This window comes from Cupressus sempervirens, chromosome 4 (assembly GCF_028749045.1).
Source record: "Cupressus sempervirens isolate cs-2001-9-10 chromosome 4, ASM2874904v1, whole genome shotgun sequence".
In the NCBI taxonomy this organism is placed as follows: domain Eukaryota; kingdom Viridiplantae; phylum Streptophyta; class Pinopsida; order Cupressales; family Cupressaceae; genus Cupressus; species Cupressus sempervirens.
This window is the reverse complement of record NC_143121.1, coordinates 264,494,648-264,511,177: the sequence shown is the minus strand read 5'-3', so window position 1 is coordinate 264,511,177 and position 16,530 is coordinate 264,494,648.

Genomic DNA, 16,530 nt, shown 5'->3' with positions numbered 1-16,530 from the left:
AGAACCTCAATTGGATCAAGAACCATCCTTAATCATTTAGTCTAATAGTTTTCTTGTTAAGAAGTTATATATTGGGGACCATCCTCAATCTTTTGGATATGTGTTTTCTTTGTTAAGAAGTCATATTCCCTCACATTTTGTAAGAGCTTTGTGAAGCTAGAAGCAATTATTTTTCCTATCATTTTGTAAGACCGATGTTAAGTTGGAACTATTTTATATGCACCCCCTTTATTCTGTAAGTTATTTTTTCATTAGCTTTTCCATTATTAGTTGAAGCCACTAATTTTTATTTATAATTTTCTAGAATTCATTTGCAATATTTTATTTGTAAAAGTAATTTTTAAATTTGAAATAAAAAACAAGAAGAAATCTTGAATGCCATGATTCATTTTCCTTCATCTTTATTTATTTTATTCTACTCTACATTCCTAGTGTCTTTGTCCTTGTTTCAATTAATTTTATTCTACTCTAAACTCCATGTGAATAGGAAACAAATTTGTAGTAATAGCCTATATTTCTACACTTTGTATTTTACCATTTTAAAGTTTTTATAGCCTTAATATTTTATACACTCATATATATCCTCTATAGATTGTCAAGTCTTCAAATTATATTTCTAAATCAATGTAACTAAACATTTCAATAGATAAAAAAACTACTTGTATAAGGGATATTCAACATGACTCGATTAATTTGTGAGTCAAGTTTTGTATGAACATTTTTGTTTCCAAGTTAAATTTTAGGATTGATATGGAGAGGTTATTCTTTTTTGGATTTAACTAGTTAAAGGATATAATTTGGTGTGGATAAAGGCCATGTAATCAAAAGAAAACATTTTTTTATGAGAAAAGATGTTGAAGCATTTAACTTGTCTTTATGTAGCATTAAGCATATTTCTTGTAAGTGTATATGTATGGTTGTAGGTTAGTAAGGTTCAATGCATTAGTATTGGACAAATCATCTTATAATACTTTCACCCTTCTTTAAATATTCTTTTTCAAATCACTTTGATTTCTCATTGAGATCTATTTCCAACTCAAGAGTGTCACTAAGTTTGCAACATAATCATTACTCACCATTAAGGAAAGGTACAATTACCTAGGTTTTGCAGAGCCTAAAGTGTGGAGGTTGAACAAGCAAGGTTCCATCCTTCTTGTTGAAAATAATTGATTAATTGTGTATTGCCTTTGATGTTACACAAAATGTCATGTCATTGGTAGTTAGTATATGTTGATCTCACTCAAGTGATGAAGATAATTTCTTGTGCCTACCAACCATTCCAGTGTTTGCCAAGTTTAGAAGACAATGTATACCAAGTTCACTCAAGGGTTAAAGGAAAGTTTTCAAAAGTTGAGTGTTAACTGAGCTCACTCGATTAATAAAATAAATGTTGGATGGAACTAGTGTTAACTGAGCTCACTTGGTTACCAAAGGAACTTTGTGAATATGCAATGTTAACCCAGTTCACTTGGTTAATACAGAAAAATCATTTTTAAGTTAGTGTCTACGAAACAGGGTTAGCTAATGAGGGATTTCCTTATTTTGGAATATTGAGTTCAATTTATTTCATTATTGGTTCTAACCGACTAAGAAGATTAACATTAATTATTCTAAGTTGTATTCAAGCTAACTTGGCAATATGTAAGTGTTGATCTCATATTGGTTTTGAAAAGTGAGAGTCAAAACCCTTAAGTTATTTACTTAGTTCATGTTGAGCACAACATGTTTATATTAGACCATGCTAAGTCATAGTGAGTGTTGACCCACTCATGTGTAGAGTCACTTGAGTGCCGAGCAGACAGTATATGCCTAGTGAAATATGAGCTAAGTAAATAGTAGATGAAAAGAAATACAAATGATGAGTCACAATAGAGAGATTAGTTTATGCCAAGTAAGATAGTTTTGACATATTTGTTTATAAAGGCACAAACAATTATGTAAACCATTTTTGAGTTGACTTAAGATTGAATTTCAATATTTTGGAGATAAGCATGAATCTTTAGTTGGATTCCCTATGAAATTACATGCAGCCAATCAGAAAATGGGAAGGACTAAGTGGAACAAAGGATGAGTCTCAACCATAGATTCATACCTAATCCTAAGTCTCAAAGTCTTCTAAAGGAGGAAAAACCCTAAAATCTCTATGAGAAAGTGTGTAAGGAATTAAATGAGTGAAGAGAGAAGTTTTCATGCACAAATAGACCATTTATGGTGGCTTAGAAATTATGAAGTGAAACAAAATTTAAGAATAAGTTAGAGAAGAATAGAGGAAAGGAAAAGGATACAACAAAGAGATAATTTATCAAGAAGGATCAAGAAGACATTAGTTTAGAGGTGATCTATTATGAAGCAAGAAAGTACTAACTATAGGATCAAAGTTGAGGCATTATAATAGGTGATTTCAGTCAAAATCTCTTTAAAAAGTAGTCCTAATAGGTTATATGAAATCTTTTAATAGGGTGCTTACTTAATTGCAATTTTAAGTCCTTTAACAAGGCACACTTCTAATAGGGTGTTGAAATCCACTAACAAGGTGAGACCAAATAGTCTTTGTAAGCCTTTAGCAAGGTAGACCTTTCATAAGGTAGATCATGTTTCATGGTCAAAACATTGTAACTTTCATTGGATACACTTTTATTACTACAGTAGTGAAGATTTTTTGGTGTCATCCCCACCCTAGTTTTACCTTCTCATTGGAGGGTTTCTAGGTAATCATATATGGTCTTATATGTGTATGATTACTTATGTGTTTACATGATTTAGATGTATATGCTTTACATGTTATTTCAATTTACTCATGGAATGTATGAGATGGATGTGTGGTGAAATTTTTTATGGGTCCAAGTTTAAAATACTAATTTAGTCCCCCTCTCAAAATTTTACCTTTCTTATTATAGTTCCAACAATTGGTTTCAGAGCTTTGTTCTCTAAAAGAGAAAATTTGAGGATTTGAGAAAAGATCTTGAAATGGAAATCTACAAGTTGAGAAAAACTATTGACAATCAAATATTTGAAATACAACTCATTCTACACCGACTGGATAGAGAAAGAGAAGAACTAAAGAAATATTTGAAGAGAAGGAAAGAAATTGCTATCGTAGAGAATGACACACAATACAAAGAGATAGACACTACTAAGTTATTTTTAGATGGAGACTCAAATGAATTTAATGTAGTAGTTGTGGATCTGATAGAAAAGAATAGAACCTAAGCTAAGGAAATCAGAAATCTCAAGTTAGAGAAAGAATCACAAGCTATACTATTATGTGAGGTGGGTGAATAGAGGAAGAAAGCTATGGATAACAAAGCTATGATTGAAGAAGATAAGAGTTTTGGCCATAAAATTGGAAGAAAAATCATCAAAACTAACCAAGATTTCCAACATGCAATTGGATACTCTAAGTCAAATGATAAATGCTAACTATGAATTGAATGTCAAGGACATTGAGATAAGTACATTGAAATTGTAGAATGAAGAATTGTAGAGTGGCCTAAAAGGAGAAAAGAATTTTTTTGAAACTTACAATAAGCCTTGGAATGAAGTCATCAAATTCTTTAAGCAACTATTAAGATTTCCTACATCCAATAATGATACATCTCAACTAGGATACACAAGCACTAAAGAAGGAGAGGCATCCAAATGTGTAGAAGAAAGGAACAAAAAAGTTAAGAACTCCAAATTTAGTTTGCATAATTGTGGTAAGAAAGGACATACTACTAATGTGTGCAAGGGAAAGACTATAAATTAGAATGTCAAGCCTAAGAGAATGGTTCGCATCCATAAGTGCAAGAAACAAGGTCATTAGGCACATGAATGTAGAACCAAGACCATGTAAACACAATGATTTGAAGGATATTGCTAAAGTTTCCATAAGTATGGGCATAGAGATTTTGAATGTAGATCAAAACCCATGTGGTCATTAAATAGGGAAACAAAGGTAAGGAACAATGGCAACTCTTATAATCGGGATTATAATACAAGATATAGTTGTCATTATTGTCAAGAATATGGACATGTTCCTAAGAATTGTATTAGGACACACTTTAGTGGTAGCTACAAAAGGTGGTTGAGCCAAATGACATGTTTTAGCTATTTTAAGATGGGTCACATCAATAGATATTGTCCAACTAGGTCAAAAGCACCAACTTTTAAGTTTGATAAAGGCAAAGGAAAGGTAGATGTTGAACACATTAGAGATGAAATGAATAAGACATGGAAGAGAAATGATGTTTGCACTACATTAAATGGAGAAGGGATCACTTCACCAATGGGTCATGTGATCACACCTCATCAAACTAGGAAATCAATAGGTATGTGGGACTAATACTTAAAGGTTATATCATACATTAGTTCGAAAATGACTTAGCACTAAAATAATTACATTAGCATGAACAAAGATGCAAAATGTTATTATAAATCCAAGATAAATTTTTATTTTTTTCATGTTGTTATCGAGCATGAAATATTTCCTATGTATCAAGTGAAATGCTAGAAGATGCTAGGCTCATAGTGGTTACCGAGTGATTGAAATGGTAATGAATGCTAAGTGAGCCTAAAATTGGTTGATGCCAAGCTTATAGCTATGTAAGAACTCAACATTAATTGCAAGGTTTTCAAAGGTTATTTGATCAATTTTATCTCATTTGTCATCATTTCAAATTTGAGAAAGAGTGAGTAGAGTAGAAGGCGATCTAGAAATCCATTCCAAGTAGTTACAGAAGATTTGAACAGTGATTCTACACTAGTTCATCAAATTTCATAAGGTATTTATCAAGAGTCGAGCTATGCAATTTAAATTTTGTAAACCCTAGTTTCACATTATGGCAACTAGTTTTAAGAATGTAGAGGGGAAAAAAGTTTTGAATGTTCAATTAGTGAGGAATGAGTTCAACCAACCCATTTGCAAATCTATTCCTAATATTGTATACAACCAAGACACTTCTAGTGCATTGTCCATGATTCCACCGAGTGTGGTAATGGTACAAGATGTAAGAAAATGTTATAAATGTAAAATTGGTAGTATTGATGATATGGAGATTATAGAAGCATACAAAAAACTTGATGATAATGGTGTTTTGAAGGAAGAGTTCAAAATTTTTGAGAGGAAGGGATTAACATGAGCCCAAGATTTTTTGAATGTATTCATGATAGAGTGGATAAGGATAGTGCTTAGCCAAATCCATGATGGTTCATTATGATTGGACCATGGATGTATCAAAATTACTAAGAGAATAATTTTGTCACTTAGGTTTTCGCCCTTGTCCAAAGTCTATGCATGAGGACAACCTAGTGAAATATGAAAACAGCCTCCAAGCTATGGGACCTAAACTATGAGGTTGAGTCTCTGGAGAAGGTTGGCTTCCTCTTACTATCAAGATGCACCTAACTACTCTTGGAGAGGAAAAGGGAGAAGGAGAGCATGAAAGAAAATATACCTAAACTAATCTAAAGAGGTGATGGACCAAAATAGAGTGTTCAGACCAACTTTGCCCATATATGCACTATTGAACCAAAATGAAACTAAGGATATACACATTCAGACTTGGTTTAATCTAATAATCACATGTAGATCAGAAGACCAAGATGAATAACACAAGGAGACAGAGATTCACTTATATTATCATTCATAGGACAAGGAGATGTAGTCATGCGGATCATAGATCTCTACAAAACACCAGTAAGAGGCAAAGAATTCTTGCACTTTCATACCAATGGCTGAAAGATATAAGACAAAAAATCATGTAGTTCAGAGGCACAGGGGAATTTACACTGAGAATCTGTAGAGCAATAATAGAGAAATTAGAGAAAGGTTGACCCTTACAAAATTCACAAAAATTGTCTTTATAGTTAAGGCATAACTAAGATTTTCCCTCCAAAACTATCCTGCAACCACTTCCATCAAGGCTGTACCAAGAACAATCATGGGGATCTGAAGAAATCTAATCTAAGTATAGCTTTAGGTACAAAAAAATTTGACTATTAACTAAAACAAAGCCTTGAGAAGATAGAGGCGGCACCATAACTATGCTCTGACCAAGTAGATAGATTAGATCGGGGTGGTAGAGTGTCTCTGCATGCTTCACATTCACTTCTGGTGGTTGGAATCGATCATAAGATTGGATGCATGTAAAACCTTGATTTCTTATCATTTTTGGTGCATGAATCAGCAGAGTCAGCAAGTCAGTCAAACACTATAAGTGAAATAGGCCATGTGGACCAATAACCTCCTTTTATCTTGCCACCTCGTAGGAGTCTTACATGGTTGACCATCTCTTTTCATTACTAACTGTGCCACCTTGCAACCTTGACCTCGACAGTCACATTAACTATTGACCGCTAATAGTTACTACCTCCATCAGACCCATTGGAACATGTGTCACTGAGGTGCTATGTCACTATGCGTATCCTTTGAGAAATTTACCATAGCGAGATAACAACAACTGCTGATCCAAACTGATTTGACAATCATGAAGACTCATCGTAGTACTATGCTCTGCCCTTAAAACTTCTGGTCCCACAAACCAACTCAACACACCTAGCATCTAACTCAGCCCAAACTAGTACCATCCCTATAGTTTCATAACACTCAACCCCACCTTGCTACATGTCGTTGAGGTGTTATTTTGCTATGGGTAATATTCTCACAGCTTTCCATAGTGAGATAGCACCCACCATTGATTTCTACGAGATCAACGATTGTGGAAGATCCTCATAATATTGTGCTTGCCTCCATAAAGTTTTTGGTCCATGAATCCACTTGGCAACCACCTAGCACAACCTAGTGTCCTCATCTTGGCGAGATCTGACCCCACTAATCCACATGGCACAATGGTGCTATGTCGCTATGGATAATATCCTCATAGCTTTCCATAGTGAGATAGCACCCATAGTTGAGTTTTTGAGATTTGGCGGCGAGCAAGATTGATCTGACCTATTAGTATGCCAACCAATAGAAACTAGCCATGTGCCACCTGTCTGAAAAATCCTTGTTAATGATATCCAACAGGGCATACTTGGGACCCACCTTCCTTCTAATGTTGTCGTAGTATCACTTTTCGTCTAGGCCCTATGTCACTAATGGCGAGGAACACAGATTTTTTGATAGTGCCATAGCACCCACTGTGGATCTAACAAAATGTAGTGCTAGAGAAACAATAAGGAAAGGGAGGACCCACCTGACATACAACTAAAAGGCACTAAGTTGCTATGGCAAAACAACGTGCAACTTCCCATAGCGAGATAGCGCCACCCATTGATTTAGATTGATCCAATGATGGGGACTTGCAGGCCCGTATAAAGCTAAGAAATAAGGAATATTATAAAGTTTGACCATTTAATTTTTTTGATATTCTTGGGATGTTTAAAATAACATTAAATTAGGAAGTGACCATTGGGCGAGCAAGTATTTAAAATTCAAATATTTGGTGGAGGGCTCAATATGTAACATTTCTAGAGACTCATAGGGGATGCTAGCCTGCTATGCATAAGACCAGTGGCTTGAAGAATCCATTAGACTATAGGATCATAAAAAATATGTAGATCCTATGTACACTGTGAAACCCTAACCCTACCTTTGAGAAGAAAAAACTTGAAACCCCTATCTCTGCAACCTTCAAAATTTCAAAACTTGCTACCTGATGGAGACAATCCTATGCTTATACACTTCTTGGAAAAGTAGGGAACAAACTGGAAATGAAACTAAGCTAACTATGTACATGAAATCTCAAACCCTCAAAAACATCGCTTGAGATGGATCTCATTGACTGGGATGGGAAAAATTTCACAACTAGGCCTACTTAACTGGAAAGCATTGGCCTTCTTGCAACTGACAATCAGATAGGGACCACTCCACAATGCATCCAACTTTGAGTGTCTTCTTGGTTTTGCCCTATCTGCATCCCATTTCAGAACCAAATCTCCCTCCCTGAAGATTTTGACCCTAGCCTTCCTGTCAAAACTCTTTTTTACTTGCTGTTGGTGTGTCTCTAGGGTCTACATGGCTTCACTTATCTTCTCTTCTAGCTCCATTAGCTCTGCCATTCTTACTATCATGGCATCATCTTCAATCAACTCCAACTAATGAGTTTGCTCTAGGGATGGGAACCCCAATGAAATTGGAAGCCTTGCTTCTCTGCCATAGACTAACACAAATGGTGAATTCCCTATTGAGCTTTTAGGTGTTATTCTGTTAGCCCATAGTGAAATCTTTAGTTTTTTATGCCAACACCTCTGGTTATCTTCTATTGTCCTTTCATGGTCCTGATCAAGTTCTTGTTGGAAGACTTAGCCAAACCATTACCCTGAGGATAGTAATTTGAGGATGTGTTGAAATAGATATTATGATACATTGCCCATGCACAAATATAAGCTCCTACAAATGAATTTGCATTATCTAAAATAATGGTTGAAGGGGCACCAAACCTAGTCATAATTCCATCAAGGAACTCAACAACTAAAGATTCAGTGGCATCATTCAATGCAACTGCCTCTGTCCATCTGGTGAAGTAATCTATAGTAGCTAAAATCCATTTGTAACCAAAACTAGAAGAAGGATTTATAGGGCCTATGAAATCCAATTCCCATTGAGAAAAAGGTTGGTCCACCTGAATAGGATGAAGGGGAAGAGCTACAAGTCTTTGTTTGCCAGAGAAGAAGGCACATTTTTCACACTTCCTCACATACTTATGACAATCATGAAATAGAGATGGCCAGTAATAACTAGCCCTCATGATCCTCATTGTAGTTTTCCTTGTTGAGAAATGACCACCATCAAGACCATCATGAATTTCTTTGATCATTCTTTCAGCTTGGTCTATATCAAGGCATCTTAATAGGGCTCCATTAAAATCTTTTCTAAAAGGGATACCATCAACTATGACATAAGGAATTGACTATAATCTATACTGTCTCCTTTTAGTTCTATCTAATCCTTGAGGGTATCCATTGCCTAATAAGAAATTTCTCATATCATCCATCCAACTCCTTGGGTCTCTATTTTTTACCTCTTGTTTCTTTGTCAGTATCATAGTAGCTTCCTCATCAAGTTCTTGAGATGATAACATCTGCTTGCACAACCCCTCCTCTTACCAGCTTGATAATCTGAATGTCAATATCATATTCCATCACTTTAGTAATCCAGCTAGCTCTTTTCTCACTAATATCTTTTCTCAAAAGGAAATCCTTCACATTGGCATGGGGTACTAACAAATGAATCTTATTATGAGATAGGAGGTGTCTAAATTTCTTTAAAGCTCTAATGACTGCAAGGGTTTGCTTCTCTACAGAGATGTATTTATCTTCATACTCTTTAAGCCCTTCACTAAAGAAACTTATGGGCTGCTCGTCACCTTTATCATTTCTTTGAGTCAGGATAGTAGAAATGCTTGACTCACCACCTAGGGTATAAAGGATGAAATATTTCTCAAAATTTGGATTCATGAGAGTAGGGGCTAAGGATATGGCTGTCTTGATCTCTTCAAAACTTTCCTTCCCTTCCTTGGTCCATGCAAAGACCATACCTTTCTTGAGCATAGTTGTAAGAGGTTTCACCATGGTAGCAAGATTAGGGATACATCTTCTCACAAAATTTATCCTACCTAAGAAACTTTGCAGCCCTTTCTTCTATTTAGGAAGAAGGAGGGCAAGTATTGCTTTTGTCCTCTCTAGATCAATGGTTAAGCCATCCTCAGATACAATATGTCCAAATAATTTTCCTTGGTTAGTAGTAAAGACACACTTGCTTGGGTTAAGGGAAACCCCAAACTCTCTGCATCTTAAGAATACCTATCTTAGATGATCAAAATGATCTTTTACATCCTCTGAATACACGGTGATATCATCAAGGTAAACTAAGACAAACTTATCAATCAATCCTTTGAAGGCCATCTCCATTGCCTTCTAAAATGTAGTACCTGCGTTGGTTAGCCCAAATGGCATCTTACAATAAGCATAGGTAACCCATTTAGTGTTAAATGCAATCTTGTACCTATCAGACTCTTTAACCAGCACTTGATTGTAGCCAAAAAATCCATCAAGAAATGAAAATCTCTTTGAACCATTGACCTTGGAAAAAATTTGCTGCATAGAAGGGAGAGGATGGTGATCTTTAAGGGAAGCTTGGTTAAGGTCCCTAAAGTCTAGACACAATCAAATTTCTTCATTCTTCTTCCTAATAGGGACAAGGTTTGCTACCCATGATGAGTGCTTGATAGGGAAAATTATATTGGCCTCAATCAATTTGGATAGCTCTTTTCTCATTAGGGGTTCAATCTTGGGATTCATTGGCCTTTATTTTTGTCTTACTAGTTTTACATCATTAATTAAATCTATGGTATGCTAAAACAACCTTGGGTCAAAGCCCTTTAAGTCATCATATGTCTAAGAAAATACATCATTAAATTCTTGAAATAGCTGAATAAAATTTTCTTGTTCAATTTCAGAACATACCTTCCCCATGTTCAAGGATTTTCCATTAGCAACCATGATTGGAGTGTAGTCACTTTCATCAGTAGCTATGTTCATGGCCCTACCCCTTGTTTGGTCATCAGGATTAAAAACACTCTCTAGAGTAATGAGAATTTAGGTAGCTTGTTAGAACTGAGATGAATGATTTGGTCACCATACTCATCCTGCAGTCTTGACTGATTTCTCGCTAAAAATTATGCCTCATTCTACAAGAAGCTCACAATTTTTTCATCAAACTCAAACACTTGCCAATGTATGTTGTTATTAGGGATGGAAAGCCTTACTAACACTCTAATTTGTTGCTTCCTCTCATCCTCAAGATTCCCTGGCACATCATAAGATGCACCTATTGCTGCAAGTCTATCAGCATGTCTGTTTTCATTTCTAGGGATGATTTGAATATTAAATACATTGAAACCTTCAAGAAAATCCCATACCCTATTTTTATAAGACTTGAGGAAACCATTATTGATGGTATTCTGATTTCTCACTTGATGAACCACCAACTCACTATCTCCATACACCCTTAAGGCTTGGATTCCTCTTTTTTGAGCAAGTAGGAGACCTTGAATCAAGGATTCATACTCGGCCACATTATTAGTGCAACTAAATTGGAGCCTAAAGGAGAAGTAGTACCTTACTTGTGTAGGAGAAATCAACATCACACCAGCTCCTATCCCATTCTTATTCCTTGAGCCATCAAAGTACATACTCCATATCCCACTCATATCTTTTTTAGTACCCACAAATTTGGGAACTAGAGCATCTTTCTCCAATATACAGTATTTACTGAGGCCTACCTCAAGAGTTTCTGATGTAGAATCAAATTGATATGCATCAGCCCATTCATCCAAGAAAAAATTAGGTATCTCTGCTAGGGGAGTGGTGGGCTCATTCACTATGTCACTCTCATTCATCTCTAGGATAGGGCAATTCATGTTGATGAAATTAGGGGTGTAAGATTCAGTATGATGGAGGGCTTGAGGCTCTACTCTAATTGAAGGATTGGCTCCATATCTCATCTTGAAAACATATATGACCAATGAAAAGATATGAAACCACCTATTTGGGTAGTGAAGTCTCTTGATAGACAGATGGAAAAATATGGCTTGACCTTAGCAACAGAGATATCTTGGGTTACAGTACAACCAGAGCATGTGTATAAGGCCATCTCCATATTCCTAAGGATCCCTACAATCTTGATAGTACTACCATCCAACTATAATACATCCCTAACAATGGTCTCATATTTCATCCCAAAGCATCAGCAACACACCTAGGCATCACTGAACTACTAACCCCTGAATCAATCATGAAACTATGGACTAGTTTGCCCCCTATAATTAGAGAAACATAGAATGGAGTAGGTCTAACCCTTTTACTTGTTTCTACCTCCCTTGATGGTTGCACTAGGCTTGTGGCACTTTCCATGTTGAGTGTTTGATCATTTGGTTCAATTCTTTCTAATTCTTGCTATAGCAACCTCTTTTGTGTGGGTATAGTAGCAACAACATCCCACATGGAGATATTCACATTTCTCTTCATTTTCTCTACCACACTGAATGGCATAGCAGGTATTTTGGTAGAACCTTTGGGAGTTGAAATTGTATGAGGTTGAGATGGAATAACCTGAGGATCACTTGCATCCTTTCTGCCATGATTTTTCCTTTGCTACTAAAAGGTACTTGATTGATTATTTGCTGCTTGCTCATGAGATATAACATTTGAAGTTGAGGCCTACTTGGGAGGAGGGATAGTGTCTTCCATAGTTCTTCTTTTTCTTCTAGTGTTATGAGCAATGTAATCCTAGTTTAAATTACAATGCTCCTCCATTTGATGATTCATAAAAGAGCAATCACCCTGTCTTTGCATATCTGAGGCATCTTTGAATTGGTCCTCCTTGTATGATTGTTTTGCTACAAGTTTTTGGACTGTCAAAGCCATAAAAGATTCAAGCTTCTGACACATACAATAGGCATATGAGTAGTTACAGGAGGGACAAAAATCTTGATCTTGAGCCATATTATTTTGAGGGACTATAGCCCTACTTTGGTTTACATTTGAGGTTGAAGCATGGCCATCCTACCTACTCTGATCAAAAGAATTGTTCCAATGATTAGGATTTGGAGGCCTACCACTACTTGGGGTTTGATATTGCAATTAATGAGGCTTACTACCTTGAGCTTTCTATCTTTCTAAAGTCATCACCTTGTTTCTTACTTTCTACATCATAGAGGAGTTATCCTCCAACTTCTTCCCATAATCTTGCAATCTTTTCTCTAGGTTCTTTTCTCTTTTATCCATGTTCTGCATCAAAGATTGCATCATCTCTTTGATTTCATCTATCCCACTTGAAGATGTGAAAGCTCGAGGGATTTGGACAAGGGATTGTGATGTAGAAGTTGTGATAAGAGGAGCCATTACTGGTTGATGATTTGGAACATCAGGGAAGAAAGGCATAGGAGGCCTTGGAGCTAGCTTACCTCCTTGTATTAGGATGTTCTTTGATTTTATTTCTATGTCATAAATATTAGGCAAGGTATCTCCTCCCATAGTTTGGATTATAGTGGCAATATCACTGTTAAAAGCTCTAAGGTAATGCAAAAAGTCATTCCTAGGGGTAGGCTTCACTGAAGTAGGTATTCTATCCCATGTCTTTTGAAATCTATAGTTAAAATTAGTCATATATTCATGAGGGGCTCTTTTTATAGTAGTTAACTACTCTAAAAGTGATAAATAGTCACTTTTATCCTCAAAATGTTTGCACAATCTTGCTCCTAATCCATCTCAATCTGTTATAGAACCATGAGCTAAACCTCTATACCATTTTAGTGCTTTTCCTTTCAAGGATGAGGCTAGGAGCCTAACTACAACATCATCCTCTATAATACCATGGATATTGCAGACATTTGCAACCTCTTGAATGTGTTCTAAGGGAGAGATAGAAGTTTCACCGGTAAACTTTGGTATACTTTTGAGGGTAGCTACTAGTATGTCATGTCTTTGGGCTAATAAGAGAGGGCTCCAGCATTAAAGGTGGCAAAATTATGAGCTCTAGGCAACGCCATATAGACAAGTGATCTATTGATATGTATTGATGGCCGTGTAGGCTAAGATCTAATAGCAGGAGGAGTAGAGATAGATCTTGTAGGTGTATTTAATACTATTGCACTCCTAATCGATGACAAAGATATTGTAATCTTCCTTCTTATAGGGTTTGAAAATGAAAGCTCTTGATACTAAAACTTACTTCTATAAGATGCCCTTGTTTCAGCTCTCAACATGAATTGCTGCAACTTTGGTCTAGAACTAGATATGTATTTGAAGCTCAAAGTCACCAAGTACTTTGAAGAATGAGCCTCTTAAAGGCTTAAACACTGAAGCCAATACTATCTCCTCAATATTGATCTTGAAATCTTTCTTTTTGACACCAGTAGGCTTGAAATTTTTTGAAAAAGTTGTCCCACCAGGCATGCCAAAAACTGTTGTCACTTAGGTTTGCACCCTTCTCCAAAGCCTATGCATGAGGAAAACCTAGTAAAACATGGAAACAACCTCCAAGCTATGGGACTTGAATTGTGAGGTTGAGTCTCAAGAGAAGGTCGGCTTCCTCTTACTATCAGGATGCACCTACCTACTCTTGAAGAGGAAAAGGGAGAAGGAGAGCATGAAAGAAAATCTACCTAATCTAATCTAAAGAGGTGATGCAACAAAATAGAGTGTTCAGACCAAACTCTACCCATATATGCACTATTAAACCAAAATAAAACTAAGGATATACACATTTAGACTTGCTTTAATCTAATAATCACATGTAGATCAGAAGACCAAGATGAATAACACGAGGAAAGAGAGATTCACTTATATTATCATTCATAGGCCAAGGAGATGTAGTCATGTAGATCATAGATCTCTACAAAACACCAGTAAGAGGCAAATAAATCATGCACTTTCATACCAATGGTTGAAAGAGATAAGATAGAAAATCATGTAGTTTAGAGGCATAGGGGAATTTACACTGAAAATTTGCAGAGCAGTAACAAAGAAATGAGAGAAAGGTTGACCCTTACAAAATTCACAAAAATTGCCTTTATAGTTCAAGCATAACTGAGATTTTCCCTCCAAAACTATCCTACAACCACTTCCATCAAGGCTCTGCCAAGAACAATCATGGGGATCTAAAGAAATCTGATCTAAGTATGGCTTTAGGTACCCTGAAATCTAATTGTTAACTAAAATAAGGCCTTGAGAAGATAGAGGCGACGCCATAACTATGCTCTGACCGAGTAGATTGATTAGATCAGGGTGGTAGAGTGTCTTTGCATGCTTCACATTCACTTCTGGTGGTTAGAATTGATCATAAGATTGGATACATGTAAAACCTTGATTTCTTATCATTTTTGGTGCATGAATCAGTAGAGTCAGTGAGTCAGTCGAACACTATAAGTGAAATAGGCCATGTGGACCAATAACCTCCTTTTATCTTGCCACCTTACAGGAGTCTTACATGGTTGACCATCTCTTTTCATTACTAACTATGCCACCTTGCAACCTTGACTGTGATAGTCACATTAACTATCAGTCGCTAACAGTTACTACCTCCATTGAACCCACTGGGACATGAGTCACTAAGGTGCTATGTCACTATGCATATCCTTTGAGAAATTTCCCATAGTGAGATAGCACCAACCTCTGACCCAAACTGATCTAACAATCGTGAAGACTCACCGTATTACTATGCTCTACCCTTAAAAATTTTGGGCCCACGAACCAACTCAACACACTTGGCATCCGACTCGTCCTGAACTGGTACTATCCCTACAATTTAATAACACTTGACCCCACCTTTCTACATGTCACTGAGGTGCTATGTCTCCATGGGTAATATTCTCATAGCTTTCCATAGCGAGATAGCACCCACCCTTGATCTCCACGAGATCAACGATCATGGAAGATCCTCATAATACTATGCTTGCCTCCATAAAGTTTTTGGTCCATGAATCCACTTGGCAACCACCTAGCACAACCTGGCATCCTCATCTTGGCAAGATCTGGCCCCACTGATCCACATGGAACAATGGCACTATGTTGCTATGGATAATATCCTCGCAGCTTTCCATAGCGAGATAACGCCGACCATTGATTTTCTGAGATCTAGTAGTGAGCAAGATGGATCTGACCTATTAGTATGCCAACCAATAGAAACTAGCCATGTGCCAACTTGTTTGATAAATCTTTGTTATTGATATCCGACGAGGCATACTTGGGACCCACCTTCCTTTTGATGTTGCTCCAGTATCACTTTTTGTCTAGGCGCTATGTCGCTAACGGTGAGGAACACAAATTTTTTGATAGTGCCCACTTTGGATCTAGCAAAATTTGGTGCCATAGAAACAATAAAGAAAGGGAGGACCCACCTAACATGTGGTTGAAAGGCACTATGTCACTATGGAAAAATAATGTGCAACTTCCCATAGCGAGATAACGCCAACCTTTGATTTAGATTGATCCAACAATGGGGACTTGCAGGCCCACATTAAACTAAGAAATAAGGAATATTATAAAGTTAGACCATTTAATTTTTTTGATATTCTTGGGATGTTTAAAAACATTAAATTGGGAAGTGGCCTTTGGGCAGGCAAGTATTTAAAATTCAACTATTTGGCGGGGGGCACAATATGTAACAAATAATCCATAGGGTTACTACTCGTCCAACCCTAGATCAGCCTAAGACACTAAGAAGTGATTTGAAGGAAGTGATTGAGAAAAATATTGGAGTTGTCTAGAATAAGATAGGCATGATAATTGACACAATCATAGATCCTCTAATAAACTTTGTTGTAAGGGTGATTTCACACAAGTTTTAACAATCTAGTAGATTTAATAGTGTGCCCTATATAGCTATTGATATTGGATACAAAATTGTAAAGAAAGATCACACATATGATATAGCAAAGCTACAATTCCAACAATTGATGGAGAACCTTTGAGCAATTAGAAAGATAGAGTGCATAATGTAAATTTGGTTCTGTATGAATTTTTATATTCTTTTATGTGCAAAATGCA